The sequence below is a fragment of the Lissotriton helveticus genome, chromosome 7, assembly GCF_964261635.1.
Source record: "Lissotriton helveticus chromosome 7, aLisHel1.1, whole genome shotgun sequence".
NCBI classification, from domain to species: domain Eukaryota; kingdom Metazoa; phylum Chordata; class Amphibia; order Caudata; family Salamandridae; genus Lissotriton; species Lissotriton helveticus.
Window position 1 is genome coordinate 843,390,875 of NC_136068.1, and position 17,397 is coordinate 843,408,271.

General features: G+C 47.3%; 1 protein-coding gene across 1 annotated transcript in view; it reads right to left on the reverse strand.

Annotated features, from left to right (window-relative positions):
- SLC23A1 (solute carrier family 23 member 1) overlaps positions 1–17,397 on the reverse strand; it is a 447,395-nt gene that overhangs the window by 357,087 nt on the left and 72,911 nt on the right. The window lies entirely within an intron of this gene.

Genomic DNA, 17,397 nt, shown 5'->3' on the forward strand with positions numbered 1-17,397 from the left:
TGAGGATTCTTGGAAACTCAGCAGGGCTACCATCTCCTGAATACTAACTATGTACAAGGGTCATTCCTTCCGTCATCCTCAGTCCGACATGATACAGCAAAGTAGAACCCCTGAGGGTACCACTTTGGGTATATTAACACCATATCTTGCTGAGCTAGTCAGAGGAGAAAAAGGACTTCCTGCCGACACACTGATGTGAGATGCTGAGGTTCCTGAACGCAGACACTCCAGCCCGCAGTGGTCTGACATCCCTTGCGGGGTGTCCATCTTGAGACCAAGACGGGGTCCCACAGTCTCTCACTTCAGGTAATGGGGTGTACTTTATCCTAGAGGGATTCTTGACTTTCCATCCACATACATGCTAGGTACACTTAGGTACATCTAGTTAGGGTCGCATCGTAGGAGTACGCATTTACTACTGTCATGTATTTTATATACTTGCCTGTATTCAGTGTTTTAGCACGATCATAGAAATCTACCATCCTTTTACTCTGTTAGTGCTTATAAGCATATATATCTGTTACTGTCTAATGGTTGTTTCAGCACACCTAGTTTACACTAGAATGATGCTGGTTCAATAAATGTTTATTGAAAAACGTCCCACCGTTTATTCTGTATATCTCTCTGAGACAAAGTGAGCACGAATGACTGAGCGAAAAGTATCGCACTATTTCCACGATTCTGAGGGATCAGGATTGTCATGTTCGATAGTAGCCAAGAACTATTCTCTCCGTGGTAAGAAGGGTTTCTAGTGGGACTGTGAGCTAGCTGGTACACAGGCTAACATACCCAGTAGGGGTGTCTAGAATCAGTCTGGGCACCGATCCTACAGTGTTTGTTGTCTAAATGTGCAGATCCTATATAGGTTTATAGGAACTACACAACAGTATCTTTTATCAAACATATCACTATGGGCATTTTGTTGGTTGACAATGTTAGACAAACCAGGTAGTCAAGCCAAACTAAAAATGTTTTGTGATGGACGAGCAGAGCTATAGCCTATGATGATGATGACTCTGAGTCATTGAAGCACAATAAAGGGGTGGAATAATGGTCAATGAAGGACATATAGTGTCGGTTGGCAAATGCAATGGGACCTCATACTTTCCAGCCATGCTGCACTATCATAGAAACTGCTGGTATACTGTATAAATGGATTACAGCACAAAATTAGGGGGGAAGTGAGGTCCATGACCATGACCACTCATTGGTTAACTGTTAGAGAATAAGCAAGAAAAATAAAGCCTTCTCAACAAACATGCATGGTGAAAAATCTTCACAATAGACAATAGAGTACCGAAAATCAGTTCAAACGCTTATATCATCATCATTTTAACTTTATTTCGGTTTGTTAATGAACCATAAAAGTACATTGAAATTAGAAAAAATACATTTACAACTCAACCAATACATAGTTACATCTCATTTTAAATATTTGCAATAAATCAGTTAGCGTGCGGTTTATGATATGACGATAAAAGCACTAAGACAATAAAATACAGAAGCTAAAAAATTTTAAGACACAATAAAAAACAAGTTATTACTGAGACAGAGCAGTCTACCCACAATAAGTGGGTTACTACAAACGAATCAGTCTTCGTCTAGTTAACCACATCGAAAACAAAAATTTAGCAATAGCAGTAACTATCAATGTATTAGTATCAGTTTTTAAAATTCTAAAATAGTCTATGTAGTTCCTGACTCCTAGATTCACACATAACTGTATGATCCATTTTTTCCTGCTAGCAGAATAGGCAGGACAAAACAAGATCACATGGATTAAAGATTCGTTTGGATCATTGCAACCTGGACAAGGACGAGCTAAACCCAATTTCCATTTATCAGAGTAGGAATAAAGGGGTAGTGTACCATATCTGAACTGTAGGAACAATTTTTTTGCTAAGACAGGTTCTATAGCATCCAATTCTTTCTCAAAACTATAGACATTCTTAAAATCCAGAAAACTGTCAGTGAGACTAGAGGGCCTGGCTGATAGAAGGACCTCTTCTAGGTTGTAATATTTTATAGACTCAGCCAGGGTTCTCTTTGAGATGGATTTGCATGTGTCCTCCGGGTTGGACCAGAGATTCTCCATGCCAATCTTAGATGCCTGCCCCCTTATAAAAGATAACCACTTTATCCTCCCTACACCCGGGCGAGCCATCACAATCTTTAATTCTTCTCTATAGCACTCGAGCTCCGGGACACTCCACAATCTACGCCAGTAGAGAAGCGGGCGTGAGGCGATTACTTCTGCAATAGGCCTCAGATTTGTATCGAGCCTTAGTGGAACTAGAGGGGTGTTAGTAGGTAAGGAGAGCAGCTATCTAATAAATTTATTCTCTGTTATACTAATCTCATTCGCTGGACAATGACCCCAGAGTTCCGCCCCATATAGGGTGGAGGATCTGGTTTGTACCTTGTATATTTCCAGCGGTACACTGACTAGCTTGTGGACACAGGATTTCTGTACCTTAAGAATACCCCCCATAGACTGAGAAAGGGTTAAATTAGCCTTAGTCATTTGGGTTTCCCAACTCATTCTGTCGTTTAAGGTCAGGCCTAGATAAGTAAAATTATTTACCCTTTCCAGGGCTCGTCCATCCATTGTTGGACAAGGGCAATTAGTTGCAGTGCCATTAAACACCATGTACTTAGTTTTGTCTATGTTAATTACCAGGTTCCTGTCCCTACAGAATTTGGTAAATTGATCTAACACCCGCTGCATCCCCATAGATGTTTTTGAGAGCAGCAGGGTGTCATCCGCAAACATGAGTGCAGGAAATTTACCACCAGCTAAGTTAGGAGCGTCACTGTTTTGTACACTAGTTAAGTCATCAACAAGGCCATTTAAAAAAAGGGAAAATAGCGTAGGGGCCAATACGCATCCCTGCCTAACTCCCTTCTCAATGGGAAAATCTCTTGTTAGCTGGCCGTTTTTGCCATAACGAACCTTTGCATAAGTTCCTTCGTGGAGTCTTTTGAATTGGAGACATAAATAGGGTGGTATCCCCATTGTTGTTAATATGCTCCAAAGTTGGTTTCTGTCCACCATGTCAAATGCGGATTTTAGGTCCACAAATGTCAGGTAGAGGCTCCCCCCTTCCATCACCACATGCTTCCAGTAGAGAACCTGGAGCCGTAATAATTGGTCAATGGTCGATGTTTTAGCACGGAACCCTGCTTGTAAGTGGGAGAGGATATTATTCTCGCTAATCCAATCTTGCAAACGTTGCAAAAGCAGTTTGGCATAGATTTTTTGGGTAACGTCAATTAGACTAATTGGTCTATAGTTTGACGGGGCCAGCGGAGATCCCTTTTTATAAATCGGAATAATTTCGGCCCCCAGCCAAGTGCTTGGAGGCTCTTGACCGTCAAGAATGGCATTAAATATGACGGTCAAGTAGGGGACCCAGATCTTCGGCTCATCTCTAAAAAGATCACCGGGTATCTTGTCCAGCCCAGGGGCCTTATTACATTTTAACCCCTGGACTGCAAGTGTAACTTCCGACATAGTAAAGGGGTGGGAGGGGTATTCTAGGCCCGATCTCAAAGGCGTTATAAGTAACGCGTTATAGGGGGATGCAGTACTAGAGTAAAGATCACCAAAGTATGCACACCAGGCTTCCTCGGCAATATTGGGATCGATCTTTACCTTCCCTTCTGGCTTCCCAGTATGGACCACGTTCCAAAAGGTTCGGGCATCTTTCGCTGTTAGTGCTTGTTTAATGGCCTTCCATTTCTCAGTTTCCCATTCAGATTTTGCGTGAGAAAGGAGCTTCTTATAGGCGTTCCTTGCAGCCATAATGTTAGCTCTATGGCCTGATTTGATGACAGAAATTAGAGTGATCTTCGCCTTCCTACAGGACTGGTTGTACAAGGGATTTGTGGCACATGCCTGTCGGTTAGTGTGTTTTGCCGGTTTAGAGAAGCTAGCCGCTAGGGACAGCATTAATTCTTTATGTATAATTAAACATTTAACATCATTATCAGGATTGAAGGCGTTTTCATGCAATATATTTAGCCGCTCAAGCTGGGGAATGACACTTTTATACAGTGATGCCAGGTTGTCTGGCGACGACTTGATAGTAGACCATCGAATTTTTTTACCACCCTGTGTGATCCTAATGGCACTGGAGACCAAGTCGACCTCTTGGTACTCCCCGTCGTGGTTTGGCACATCCAGTTCTGCTATCAAGGGGTTGTGGTCACTTTCCACGCGATCGAATACGTGGAAACATCGAATCAGGTGCCATAGGGACATACTAACCAACAGATAATCTATTGTTGACGAATGGCCCATTCCATTGTAAGTACTCCTTCCTGGGCTGTCCCCCGGAAAGCGGCCGTTGCTCTAAGTGAGAATGTGTATGTCAATGAGGTGAGCTGCATGGCCATGGGAGTCCAGTTTTTGACTGGGTAGACGTTTGGGGGTGGAATCCGGCAAGCGTCATCCTCATCTGATGTTAACTGTGAGACACCCCCGAGTGGTTCATAATGGCAATTAAAGTCCCCCCCTATTATCACCTTAATATCAGTTGAAAAGCTGTTTAATAGGGCAGTTAAGGACTCTAAAGTGTGAGAAACAAACGCTTATATACCGCAATATATATAGAGGAGAGGGAAAGCTTACTACAAAGCAGAAGAAAGCTAGAGACTAATACCAACAGGAGAAAGGCCGCTATAAAATCATGAACTATGGAAAAAAGGATAAAAAGAATTTAACAAGAAATTGGATAGGAGAGTTGAAAAAAAAAGAAGACTATATAAAAAACAAGCATTTGCAATGCAATAGGTCTCGCATTCAGGCAAGTTTGTGCAATTGGCATTGTAAATAGCATGCCTGTCATTATTGTTTTGGGTTTTAAAACATAAATAAAAGGCCTTGTCATTTACAATACTAATGGCTTAAACTCTTGCAAATGCAAGACCTATAGCATTGCAATAAAGGGCCTTCTTGACCGCTTGTTAGATTGAAAATATCAGAGGAAGAGACCAGCCTGCAGCGTCTTCAAAGTAGTGATAAATAGTGCAGTGCAGAGGAAGTGTAAATGTTGTAAATTGCACAGACACAAAGTGTGAAGTGAGAGTTACATATAAACACTAACAAAACGCTCCAACACCTTTCGCTTTGTGATTACACTGTTGCAGCTCAGGAGGAAGAGCGGGAGGAGGGCTAGTCCTGCTCTTTCTATGGTTTAAGTGTGCAGTGTGGCATTGCGTAATGTCATTGCTATCTTTGGCTTAATAAAAAACACTCCAGCTGTAGTAGGGCCCTGGTTTTACCTCCTGCTGCAGGGCGGGCTGAGCTTTATGGCAGGGATGGAGGGAGGGAGGGATGGTCTCAGTTGCAGCTCTGGCTTCGTACAGTTCCCCTGCTATTACAAGTGAGCGAGTGGCGCTGAGGTGGTGGTATTGGTATTTGTGATGGTGGCATTGGTATTGGTGGTGGGATTGTTTGTGGTGATATTGGTGGTGCTGGTATTGGTGGTATGGGTGGTACGGGTGGTGGTGGTATTGTTGGAGGTGGTAGTATTGGTGGTGGTGGTATTGGTATTGGTGGTGGTGGTATTGGTATTAATGGTGTTATTGGTATTGGTGGTGGTGGTACTGGTATTGGTGGTGGTTCTGGTATTGGTGGTAGTGGTATTGATGGTGGTACTGGTATTGGTGTTGGTTGTATTGGTGGTGGTGGTATTGGTAGTGGTATTGATGGTGTTGGTGATGGTACTGGTTCTGGTGGTATTGATGGTGGTATTGGTGGTGGTATTGGTATTAGTACTGGTGGCAGTATTGGTAGTGGTGGTAATGGTATAGGAGGTGATGGTATTGGTGGTTTGGTGGTGGTGGTATTGGTGGTGGTGGTTTTGGTGTTATTGGTGGTGGTGGTATTGGTTGTGGTGGTATTAGTGGTGATGGTGGAATTGGTGGTGTTATTGGTGCTGGTAGTATTGGTGGTGGTGATATTTGTGGTGGTGGTAGTATTGGTAGTGGTAATGGTGGTGGTATTGGATGTGGTGGTGGTGGTATTGGTGGTGGTATTGGTGGTGATGTGTTATTGGTGGTGTTGGTGGTATTGGTGGTGGTGGTATTGGTGGTGATGGTATTGGTGGCGGTGGTATTGGTGGTGGTATTGGTGGTGTTGGTATTGGCGGTAGTGGTATTGGATTGGTGGTATTGGTAGTGGTGGTGGTGGCGGTGGTATTGTTGGTGGTGGAATTGGTGTTGGTATTGGTGGTGTTATTGTATTGGAAGTAGTGGTATTGGATTGGTGGTGGTGGTGGTTTTGGCAGTGTTGGTATTGATGGTGGTGGTGGTGGTGGTATTGATTTTGATATTGGAGGTGGTGGTGGTATTGGTGGTGGTATTGTAGGTGGTGGAGGTGGTGGTATTGATTGTGGTGGTGGTATTGGTGGTGGTAGTGGTATTGGTGGTGGTGGTATTGGTGGTGGTGGAGGTAGTGGTATTGGTGGTGGTTTTGGTGGTGGTATTGGTGGTGGTGGTGGTATTGGTGATTGTATTGGTAGTGGTGGTATTGGTGTTGGTAGTAGTATTGGTGGTGGTAGTGATATTGGTGGTGGTGGTGGTGGTACTGGTGGTGGTATTAGTGGAGGTATTGGTGTTGGTGGTGGTATTAGTGGGGGTAGTGGTGGTGCTGGTGGTATTGGTGGTGGTGTCATTGGAAGTGGTGGTAGTATTGGTGGTGGTGGTATTAGTGGTGGTGGTGGTATTGGTGTTGGTGGTATTGGTATCGGTGGTGGTGGTATTGGTGGTGGTATTGGTAGTGGTGGTGGTATTGGTAGTGGTGGTGGTATTAGTATTGGTGGTGGTATTGCTGTTGATGGGTTTGGTGGTGATGGTAATGGTGATGGTGGTATTAGTGGTGGTATTGGTGGTGGTGGTATTGGTATTGGAGGTGATATTGGTGGTAGTATTGGTATTGGTAGTGGTGGTATTGGTGGTGGTGGTATTGGTGGCAGTGGTATTGGTGGCAATGTGGTATTGGTGGCGGAGGTGGTATTGGTGGTAGTGTTAGTATTGGTGGTGGTGTATTGGTGGTGGAGGTGGTGGTATTGATGGAGGTGATACTGGTTGTGGTATTGGTGGTGGTGATGGTATTGGTAGTATTGGTGGTGGTATTGGTGGTGTTGATGTTGGTGGTGTTAGTGGTGGTAGTGGTATTGGTGATGGTGGTATTGGTGGTGGTATTGGTGGTGGAGGTGCTGGTATTGATGGTGGTGGTATTGGTGGTATTGGTGGTGTGGAGGTGGGGGTATTGATGGTGGTGGTATTGGTGGTGGTATTGGTGGTGGTGGTGGTATTGGTGGTGGTGGTGGTGGTGGTAGTAGTATTGGTGTTGGTATTGGTTTTGATGGTGGTGGTATTAGTGGTGGTAGTGGTATTGGTGGTGGTGGTATTGGCAGTGGTGTTGATATTGGCGGCGGTGGTGGTGGTTTTGGCGCTGTTGGTATTGGTGGTGGTATTGGTGGTGGTGGTGTTGGTGGTGGTGGTATTGGTGGTGGTATTGGTGGAGGTGCTGGTATTGATGGTGGTGGTGGTATTGGTGGTGGTATTTGTGGTGGAAGTGGTATTGGTGGTGTTATTGGTGGTGTTGATGGTGGTGGTGTTGGTGGTATTGGTGGTGTTGATGGTGGTGGCACTGGTGGTGGTGGTATTGGTAGTGGTGATTTTGGTGGTGGTATTGGTTGTGGTGGTGGTGGCGGTGGTATTGGTGGTCTTGATGGTGGTGTTGGAATTGGTGGTGGTGGTATTGGCGGTGGTGGTTGTTTTGGTGGTGGTATTGGCAGTGGTGGTGGTATTGGTGGTGGTGGTGTTGTTAATAAAACATGCTTTTGAAAACAAGGGAGGGAGGGATGGTCTCAGGTGCAGCTCTGGCTATGTACAGTGCCCATGCATTACAAGTGAGCGAGAGGCATTGAGGTGCTGAGGTGCTGGTATTGGTGGTGGTGGTATTGTTTGTGGTGATATTGGTGATGCTGGTATTGGTAGTATGGGTGGTATGGGTGGTGGTGGTATTGGTGGTGGTGGTATTGTTGTAGGTGGTGGTATTGATGGTGGCGGTATTGGTATTGGTGGTGGTGGTATTGGTATTGATGGTGTTATTGGTATTGGTGGTGGTGGTGGTATTGGTGGTGGTAGTGGTGGTGCTGGTGGTATTGGTGGTGGTGTCATTGGAAGTGGTGGTGGTATTGGTGGTGGTGGTATTAGTGGTGCTGGTGGTATTGGTGGTGGTGGTATTGGCGTTGGTGGTGGTGGTATTGGCATTGGTGGTGGTATTGGTGGTGGTATTGGTAGTGGTGGTGGTATTGGTACTGGTGGAGGTATTGGTATTGGTGGTATTGGTGTTGGTGGTATTGGTGTTGGTGGTAATGGTGGTTGTGGTATTAGTGGTGGTATTGGTATTAGTGGTGATATCGGTGGTAGTATTGGTGGTGGTATTGGTGGCGGTGGTATTGGTGGCAGAGGTAGTATTGGTGGTAGTGTCAGAATTGTGGGTGGTGTATTGGTGGTGGTATTGATGGAGGTGGTACTGGTGGTGATATTGGTGGTGGTGGTGGTATTGGTGGTGTTGATGGTGGTGGTGTTAGTGGTGGTGGTGGTATTGGTGGTGGTGGTATTGGTGGTTGTAGGGTGGTATTGGTGCTGGTATTGATGGTGGTGGTGGTATTGGTGGTGGTGGTATCGGTGGTGTGGAGGTGGTGGTATTGATGGTGGTGGTGGTGGTGCCACATGATCTTAAAAGATTCGTACCACATATTCTCCAAACTGGTATCAGTAATATGTGTGGACCACAACTAATTTGGTAGCTGAAACGCACCCTCTGCTTCATCTAGTAGAAGATTATACCAAAATGAAACCTCTTTCTTAAATGGAGGCTTATCTATTAGGAGAGACACTAATGTACTGTCCCCTCCTAGCTGAAATCTACCTTTAACAGAGGTCCGTGAATGTGCCCAGCTTTGCATTTGAAAGTATTTAAACCTAGAGAACCGAGACCCCATTTTTAAGCTCAATACCTCCCACGGCAGTAGGGTACCCTCAACAAAGATATCCCCCCATACTACCAATCCTGACTCTCGTAGTGGTACTGCAAGGCTATCCAAGAGCCAGCTCGGGGAGCCAGGAGAGTTCCATAATGAGGCCTTACCAGAGTAGTAGTCGATTCTAATGGTACACCTACGTTTGGCCCATGTTCTACATGAATCTCTAAGCACCTTCAGTTTTATTTTCTTAAAAAACTTAGGGTCCCCAAACTTAAACAAAAATTCACGATCCGCCACTTTTTCTCCTCTGAGTAATGCAGCACACATATGCCTGCAACCCAGGTTTATCGGGGATTTTAACAACATCCTAACATGGGACATCTGAAAGGCCCACCCATAAAGCTGTAAATCAGGAGCCGCCAAGCCTTCCTTCTCTCTACGTCGCCTGATCTTCTTCCAGGCAATTCTCGGGTTATGATTGTTCCAAATGAAAGAGCGAATGTCGCTTTGGAGCTTAGCTACCATCGTGGGATCAAAAAAAAGGGGAATGGTGTTAAATAAGAATGTAACCTTAGGTAGGATCGTCATTTTGACTAAGTTAGATCTACCCAGTAAAGATAGTGGAAGTGTAGACCATAATTTCATTAGTCTACGACATTCTATGGCAATAAGCGAGAAATTTGCTGGAACTATCTCGTCTATGTCTTTGTATATATTTAGACCCAAATAACAAAGGACTGAACTTATCTGGGTCCCTGCCACGGGCTCAGGGTCATTCCAGACCATTATGTCTGTCTTGGCCGCATTAACCTCGTAACCTGAGACGGCTCCAAACTCTTTAGCCAACGTAATTACTACCGGAAACGCCGACCGTAGCTCTGATGTAAAGATGAGAACATCATAGGCATATAAGGCTACCTTCTTCTCCCATCCCTCAAACACAAAAGACTTGATGCTACTATTATCTCAAATCTTTTGAGCAAAAGGCTCTATATAGAGATCAAATAGGAGGGGGGGGGAGGGGGTCAGCTGTTGGTGGGTTTGGTGGTGATGGTAATGGTGGTGGTGGTATTAGTGGTGGTATTGGTGGTGGTGGTATTGGAGGTGATATTGGTGGTAGTATTGGTGGTGGTGGTATTGGTGGCAGTGGTATTGGTGGCAGTGGTATTGGTGGCGGAGGTGGTATTGGTGGTAGTGTTAGTATTGGTGGTGGTGTATTGTTGGTGGTGGAGGTGGTGGTATTGATGGAGGTGGTACTGGTGGTGGTATTGGTGGTGGTGATGGTATTGGTAGTATTGGTGGTGTTGATGTTGGTGGTGTTAGTGGTGGTAGTGGTATTGGTGATGGTGGTATTGGTGGTGGTATTGGTGGTGGTGGGGTGGTATTGATGGTGGTGGAGGTGCTGGTATTGATGATGGTGGTGGTATTGGGTGTATTGGTGGTGTGGAGGTGGTGGTATTGATGGTGGTGGTATTGGTGATGGTGATGGTGATGGTATTGGTGGTGGTGGTGGTGGTGGTGGTAGTAGTATTGGTGGAGGTATTGGTTTTGATGGTGGTGGTATTAGTAGTTGTAGTGGTATTGGTGGTGGTGGTATTGGCGGTGGTGTTGGTATTGGCGGCGGTGGTGGTGGGTTTGGCGCTGTTGGTTTTGGTGGAGGTATTGGTGGAGGTGCTGGTATTGATGGTGGTGGTGGTATTGGTGGTGGTATTTGTGGTGGAAGTGGTTTTGGTGGTGTTATTGGTGGTGTTGATGGTGGTGGTGTTGGTGGTATTGGTGGTGTTGGTGGTGATGGTATTGGTGGTGGTGGTATTGGTAGTGGTGATTTTGGTGGTGGCATTGGTTGTGGTGGCGGTGGCAGTGGTATTGGTGGTCTTGATGGTGGTGCTGGAATTGGTGGTGGTGGTATTGGCGGTGGTGGTTGTTTTGGTGGTGGTATTGGCAGTGGTGGTGGTATTGATGATGGTGGTATTGGTGGTTGTGGTATTGGTGGTGGTGTTGTTAATAAAACATGCTTTTGAAAACAAGGGAGGGAGGGATGGTCTCAGGTGCAGCTCTGGCTAAGTACAGTGCCCCTGCATTACAAGTGAGCGAGAGGCACTAAGGTGCTGAGGTGCTGGTATTGGTGGTGGTGGTATTGTTTGTGGTGATATTGGTGATGCTGGTATTGGTGGTATGGGTGGTATGGGTGGTGGTGGTGGTATTGTTGTGGGTGGTGGTATTGGTGGTGGCGTTATTGGTATTAGTGGTGGTGGTATTGGTATTGATGGTGTTATTGGTATTAGTGGTGGTGGTACTGGTATTGGTGGTGGTGCTGGTATTGGTGGTAGTGGTATTGGTGGTGGTACTGGTATTGGTGTTGGTGGTATTGGTGGTGGTGGTGGTATTCGTGGTGGTAGTGGTGGTGCTGGTGGTATTGGTGGTGGTGTCATTGGAAGTGGTGGTGGTATTGGTGGTGGTGGTATTAGTGGTGGTGGTATTGGTGGTGGTGCTATTGGTGTTGGTGGTGGTGGTATTGGGGGGACTTACTTGCCAGGCCCGTATGTTGCCTGGAGGCGACTGCTGCTTCCCAGGCTGAGGGGGCGGACACTTGCTGCCCAGAGACGCTGTTGCTGTCACAGCTGGACCTCGCCGCCGCCGCAAAGCACTCCATCAGCGGCCGCGGAGCGGGAGGCCCTAGCCCCCATAATCCTTGGCGTGATTGCCACGCCCACCGACACGCGATCTTTGGCGCCCGGAGGCGCATTTAACTGCGACACTTCCTCGGCAGAGCGGGGGACTTATTTGCCAGGCCCGTATGTTGCCTGGAGGCGACTGCTGCTTCCCAGGCTGAGGGGGCGGACACTTGCTGCCCAGAGACGCTGTTGCTGTCACAGCTGGACCTCGCCGCCGCCGCAAAGCACTCCATCAGCGGCCGCGGAGCGGGAGGACCACAGCCCCCATAATCCTTGGCGTGATTGCCACGCCCACCGACACGCGATCTTTGGCGCCCGGAGGCGCATTTAACTGCGACACTTCCCCCGCGTCGCGGGACGCGCGCGGGCGCAGCCGGGCTAAGCCCGGGCAAAGGGCAGGCCCTCTACGGCCCTCATCGGACAAAGAAGGACGGGACGGGCCACCCCCCCTGTTTGTCTATCACTAATATTGGAGGTAAATTCCTTACTTGTAAATCCTCTAACTATGCCTAAGCCCCAAATCGGGGGTATGTTCGACAAAACCCCCCTTATCACAACTAGCCAACTGTTTCCCTTGTTCGGAGACGCGGGTAAAAACGTACCTCGTCAATCCACGGTTGGGTCTCCCAGGGATGATTTAATTGCACTTCCACCATCTAGCCTTTCCTGGTTGGATGACTTAAATAGTCTGTGTAAGGCAAAGTACGTTTCAGCAGAACCTTCCCCCATGTTAAAATGCAGCAACTTATCACTGTGTCCAAGGGAGCTGAATTCCTTCCCTGAAACTCACAAAACCAACATCTATAGCGTAATATCTCCCAGGGTTACACCTGCCAAAAGGAACCACGATGGGGACGAGGAAAATGGGTTCTTTCCTAAAACAGAAAAACTAGATAAACCATCTTTAAGTCCTATACCGCCTGCGATTAATTCGGCCTTTATTCCGCCACCTGTTGATAATTTGGTCGACTTATCATCATCCTCCCATGAGGCTCTTTTGACGATGATCGAACAACTGGTTAAATCCTTAATACACCCCCTGATAGATAAAATCACTACGCTGGGGGAGAGGCTGACGGGGTTGGAGAACTTAACTAAATCCCATCAGAAACTTTCAACTCATATTGCACATCCCACTGCCCGCCGACAACCGCTTCTTCAAACCTGTCCAAATTGACTACATCTCACGAAGCAGTGTTTACTCAATTACCAACCCCCACCTCCTTGATGCCAATTGTTCCGAACCCCCCCCGAAACCGATAACAGCGCGTCACATTCTCCCTAAACATGTGCGCACCACCCATATACACTTACCTCCAGAAGCAGCGCCTTTTGTAACTGTTCTTTCGGGAGTCCCTGAACTAACACAAGGTAAAGCCGAGAGACAACATGACCTTATGAATAAGGTCAAGTTCTGGCTATCCAAAAACAGACCTCTGCCCTACCACCTTGATGGTCGAATAATAAGCGTCAGGAGGGTGGGCTGGCTTGGACCACTCAAAAAAGACATCGGGGGCGATCTGATCCTGATACGATTTAGGAGCAGACGCATTGGGCCATATATGCAGACATGGCTATCTCAAAAAGGCGATGGACCTATTTCTACCTGGAACCTGCATGACTTCTACCCTAATATGTCTTACATGCTTTCCCCCAGACCTCTGGGCATTGACAACAACCCAGTGGGTAGAGGAACCCATTTAAGTAATACCAGTAGTTTCCCAGTGGCTTTTAATTGTCTCAAACCATCGTATAACAGTTTTATGTACTGTAATTACTAAATCTTTAAGAACACTGTTATTTCTAATGTTCCCTAAAGGTTGATGAGGTTGATGGAGGTGGTACTGGTGGTGATATTGGTGGTGGTGATGGTATTGGTGGTGGTATTGGTGGTGTTGGTGGTGTTGATGGTGGTGGTGTTAGTGGTGGTGGTGGTATTGGTAGTATTGGTGGTGGTGGGGTGGTATTGGTGGTGGTTAAGGTATTGGCTGGTATTACTGGTGGTGGTGGTATTGGTGGTGTGGAGGTGGTGGTGGTGGTGGTAGTAGTATTAGTGGTTGTATTGGTTTTGATGGTGGTGGTTTTAATGGTGGTGGTATTAGTGGCGGTAGTGGTATTGGTGGTGGTGGTATTGGCGGTAGTGTTGGTATTGGCGGTGGTGGTTTTGGCGGTGTTGGTATTGGTGGTGGTATTGGTGGTGGTGTTGGTGGTGGTGGTATTGGTGGTGGTATTGGTGGTGGTGGTATTGGTGGTGGTGGAGGTGGTGGTATTGATGGTGGTGGTGGTATTGGTGGTATTGGTGGTGTTGATGGTGGTGATGTTTGTGGTATTGGTGATGTTGATGGTGGTGGTAGTGGTGGTGGTGGTATTGGTAGTGATGGTTTTGGTGGTGGTATTGGTTGTGGTGGTGGTGGTGGTGGCAGTGGTACTAAATCTTTAAGAACACTGTTATTTCTAATGTTCCCTAAAGGTTGTGTAAAGCATGTTATTACTAAAACTTGTTATGCTTAAATGGAGGGTTAAAGTCTTCTTTTAATTTTTTTAACTGCGTAATCTAAAGCCAATATGTGGTTTATTTTAAAATGCAATTAATTTTTTGTCTGTATGCTTTTATGATTTTAAACTTAAAATCGAATAAAGCCTTTTTGATTTGATTTGATTTGGTATTGGCATTGGTGGTGGTATTGGTGGTGGTGGTGGTATTGGTAGTGGTGGTGGTATTGGTGTTGGTGGTATTGGTGTTGGTGGTATTGGTGGTGGTGGTAATGGTGGTGGTGGTATTAGTGGTGGTATTGGTTGTGGTGGTATTGGTATTAGTGGTGATATTGGTGATAGTATTGGTGGTGGTATTGGTGGTGGTGGTATTGGTGGCAGGGGTATTGGTGGCGGTGGTATTGGTGGAAGAGGTAGTATTGGTGGTAGTGTTAGCATTGTGGGTGGTGTATTGGTGGTGGTATTGATGGAGGTGGTACTGGTGGTGATATTGGTGGTGGTGATGGTATTGGTGGTGGTATTGGTGGTGTTGGTGGTGTTGATGGTGGTGGTGTTAGTGGTGGTGGTGGTATTGGTAGTATTGGTGGTGGTGGGGTGGTATTGGTGGTGGTGGAGGTATTGGCTGGTATTACTGGTGGTGGTGGTATTGGTGGTGTGGAGGTGGTGGTGGTGGTGGTAGTAGTATTAGTGGTTGTATTGGTTTTGATGGTGGTGGTTTTAATGGTGGTGGTATTAGTGGCGGTAGTGGTATTGGTGGTGGTGGTATTGGCAGTAGTGTTGGTATTGGCGGTGGTGGTTTTGGCGGTGTTGGTATTGGTGGTGGTATTGGTGGTGGTGTTGGTGGTGGTGGTATTGGTGGTGGTATTGGTGGTGGTGGTATTGGTGGTGGTGGAGGTGGTGGTATTGATGGTGGTGGTGGTATTGGTGGTATTGGTGGTGGTATTGGTGGTGTTGATGGTGGTGATGTTTGTGGTATTGGTGATGTTGATGGTGGTGGTAGTGGTGGTGGTGGTATTGGTAGTGATGGTTTTGGTGGTGGTATTGGTTGTGGTGGTGGTGGTGGTGGCAGTGGTATTGGTGGTGTTGATGGTGGTGATGGAATTGGTGGTGGTGGAATTGGCGGTGGTGGTTGTATTGGTAGTGGTATTGGCAGTGGTGGTGGTATTGGTGGTGGTGGTATTGGTGGTGGTGTTGTTAATAAAACATGCTTTTGAAAACAAGGGCGGGAGGGATGGTCTCAGTTGCAGCTCTGGCTTTGTACAGTGCCCCTGCATTACAATTGAGCGAGAGGGGCTGAGGTGCCGAGGTGGTGGTATTGGTGATGGTGCATTGGTATTGGTGGTGGTGGTATTGTTTGTGGCGATATTGGTGGTGCTGGTATGGGTGGTACGGTTGGTGGTGGTATTGTTGGAGGTGGTAGTATTGGTGGTGGGGGTATTGGTATTGGTGGTGGTGGTATTGGCATTGATGATGTTATTGGTATTGGTGGTTGTGCTGGTATTGGTGGTAGTGGTATTGGTGTTGGTGGTATTGGTGTTGGTTGTATTGGTGGTGGTGGTGGTATTGGTGGTGGTGTTGGTGGTGGTATTGGTTGTGGTGGTATTGATGGTGGTATTGGTGGTAGTATTGGTATTAGTTCTGGTGGCAGTATTGGTGGTGGTGGTATTGGAGGTGATGGTATTGGTGGTTTGGTGGTGGTGGTGGTATTGGTGTTGGTGGTTTTGGTGTTATTGGTGGTGGTGGTATTGGTGGTGGTGGTATTGGTGGTGATGGTGGTATTGGTGGTGGTATTGGTGCTGGTAGTATTGGTGATGGTGATATTGGTGGTGGTGGTAGTATTGGTAGTGGTAATGGTGGTGATATTGGATGTGGTGGTATTGGTGGTGATGGTGGTATTGGTGGTGTTGGTGGTATTGGTGGTGGTGGTATTGGTGGTGGTATTGGTATTGGCGGTAGTAGTATTGGATTGGTGGTGGTGGTATTGGTAGTGGTGGTGGCATTGGTGGTGGTGGTGGTATTGTTGGTGGTGGTATTAGTGTTGGTATTGGCAGTGGTGGTGGTGGTTTTGGCGGTGTTGGTATTGGTGGTGGTATTGTTGGTGGTGGAGGTGGTGGTATTGTTGGTAGTGGTGGCATTGGTGGTGGTAGTGGTATTGGTGGTGGTATTGGTGGTGGTGGTATTGGTGGGGGTATTGGTGGTGGTATTGGTGGAGGTGGTGGTTTTGGTGGTGGTATTGATGGTGGTGGTATTGGTGTTGGTGGTAGTATTGGTGGTGGTAGCGATATTGGTGGTGGTGGTGGTACTGGTGGTGGGATTGGTGTTGGTGGTGGTATTGGTGGTGGTAGTGGTGGTGTTGGTGGTATTGGTGTGGTGTCATTGGAAGTGGTGGTGGTGATTTTAGTGGTGGTGGTGGTATTGGTGGTGGTGGTATTGGTATTGGTGGTGGTGGTATTGGCATTGGTGGTGGTATTGGTGGTGGTATTGGTAGTGGTGGTGGTATTGGTAGTGGTGGTGGTATTTGTATTGGTTGTGGTATTGGTGTTGGTGGTATTGGTGGTGTTGGTAATGGTGGTGGTGCTATTAGCGGTGGTATTGGTGGTGGTGGTATTGGTATTGGTGGTAGTATTGGTGGTGGTGGTATTGGTGGTGGTGGTATTAGAGCAGTGGTATTGGTAGCGGTGGTATTGGTGGCAGAGGTGGTATTGGTGGTAGTGTTAGTATTAGTGGTTCGAGCAGCGCGTGTGTGTGGCGTCCTCACTGCAAGTTTCGCCTGGATTTCCCGTATCCCTTATCCCGTAACCCGTTACCCGCATCCCGCCTGTATCCCGCCTTGACAGCGGCTCGGGACGGAGCCCGGTGTCTGGAACCGACGGCTCGAAAGTGAGCCCACAAGCCCGCGAACCTACAAGCCCGCAGGCCGCCAGTGAGGCCAGTGAGGCGAGGTGAGGAGGTGAGGAGGCGAGGAGACAAGGAGCCTGAGGGTCGAAGCCGAAGTCCGGTGCCCGTGTCTGAAACGTGGCGCGCGTGTGGCTTCAGGCAGTCAAGTGGCAGAAGAAGTGAGAGGCGGCGGCAGGTGGCAGCAGCGGCGGTGGGGTGGCAACGTCTGGAGGCGAGAGAGCAAGGTGAGCAAGGTGAGTGAGGCGGTCAGGAGCTGTTCGCATTCATCCCTCACCCCTCGTTCGCCCCTCGCCTGCCGCCGTACGTCTGTGCCGTGCAACTTGCTT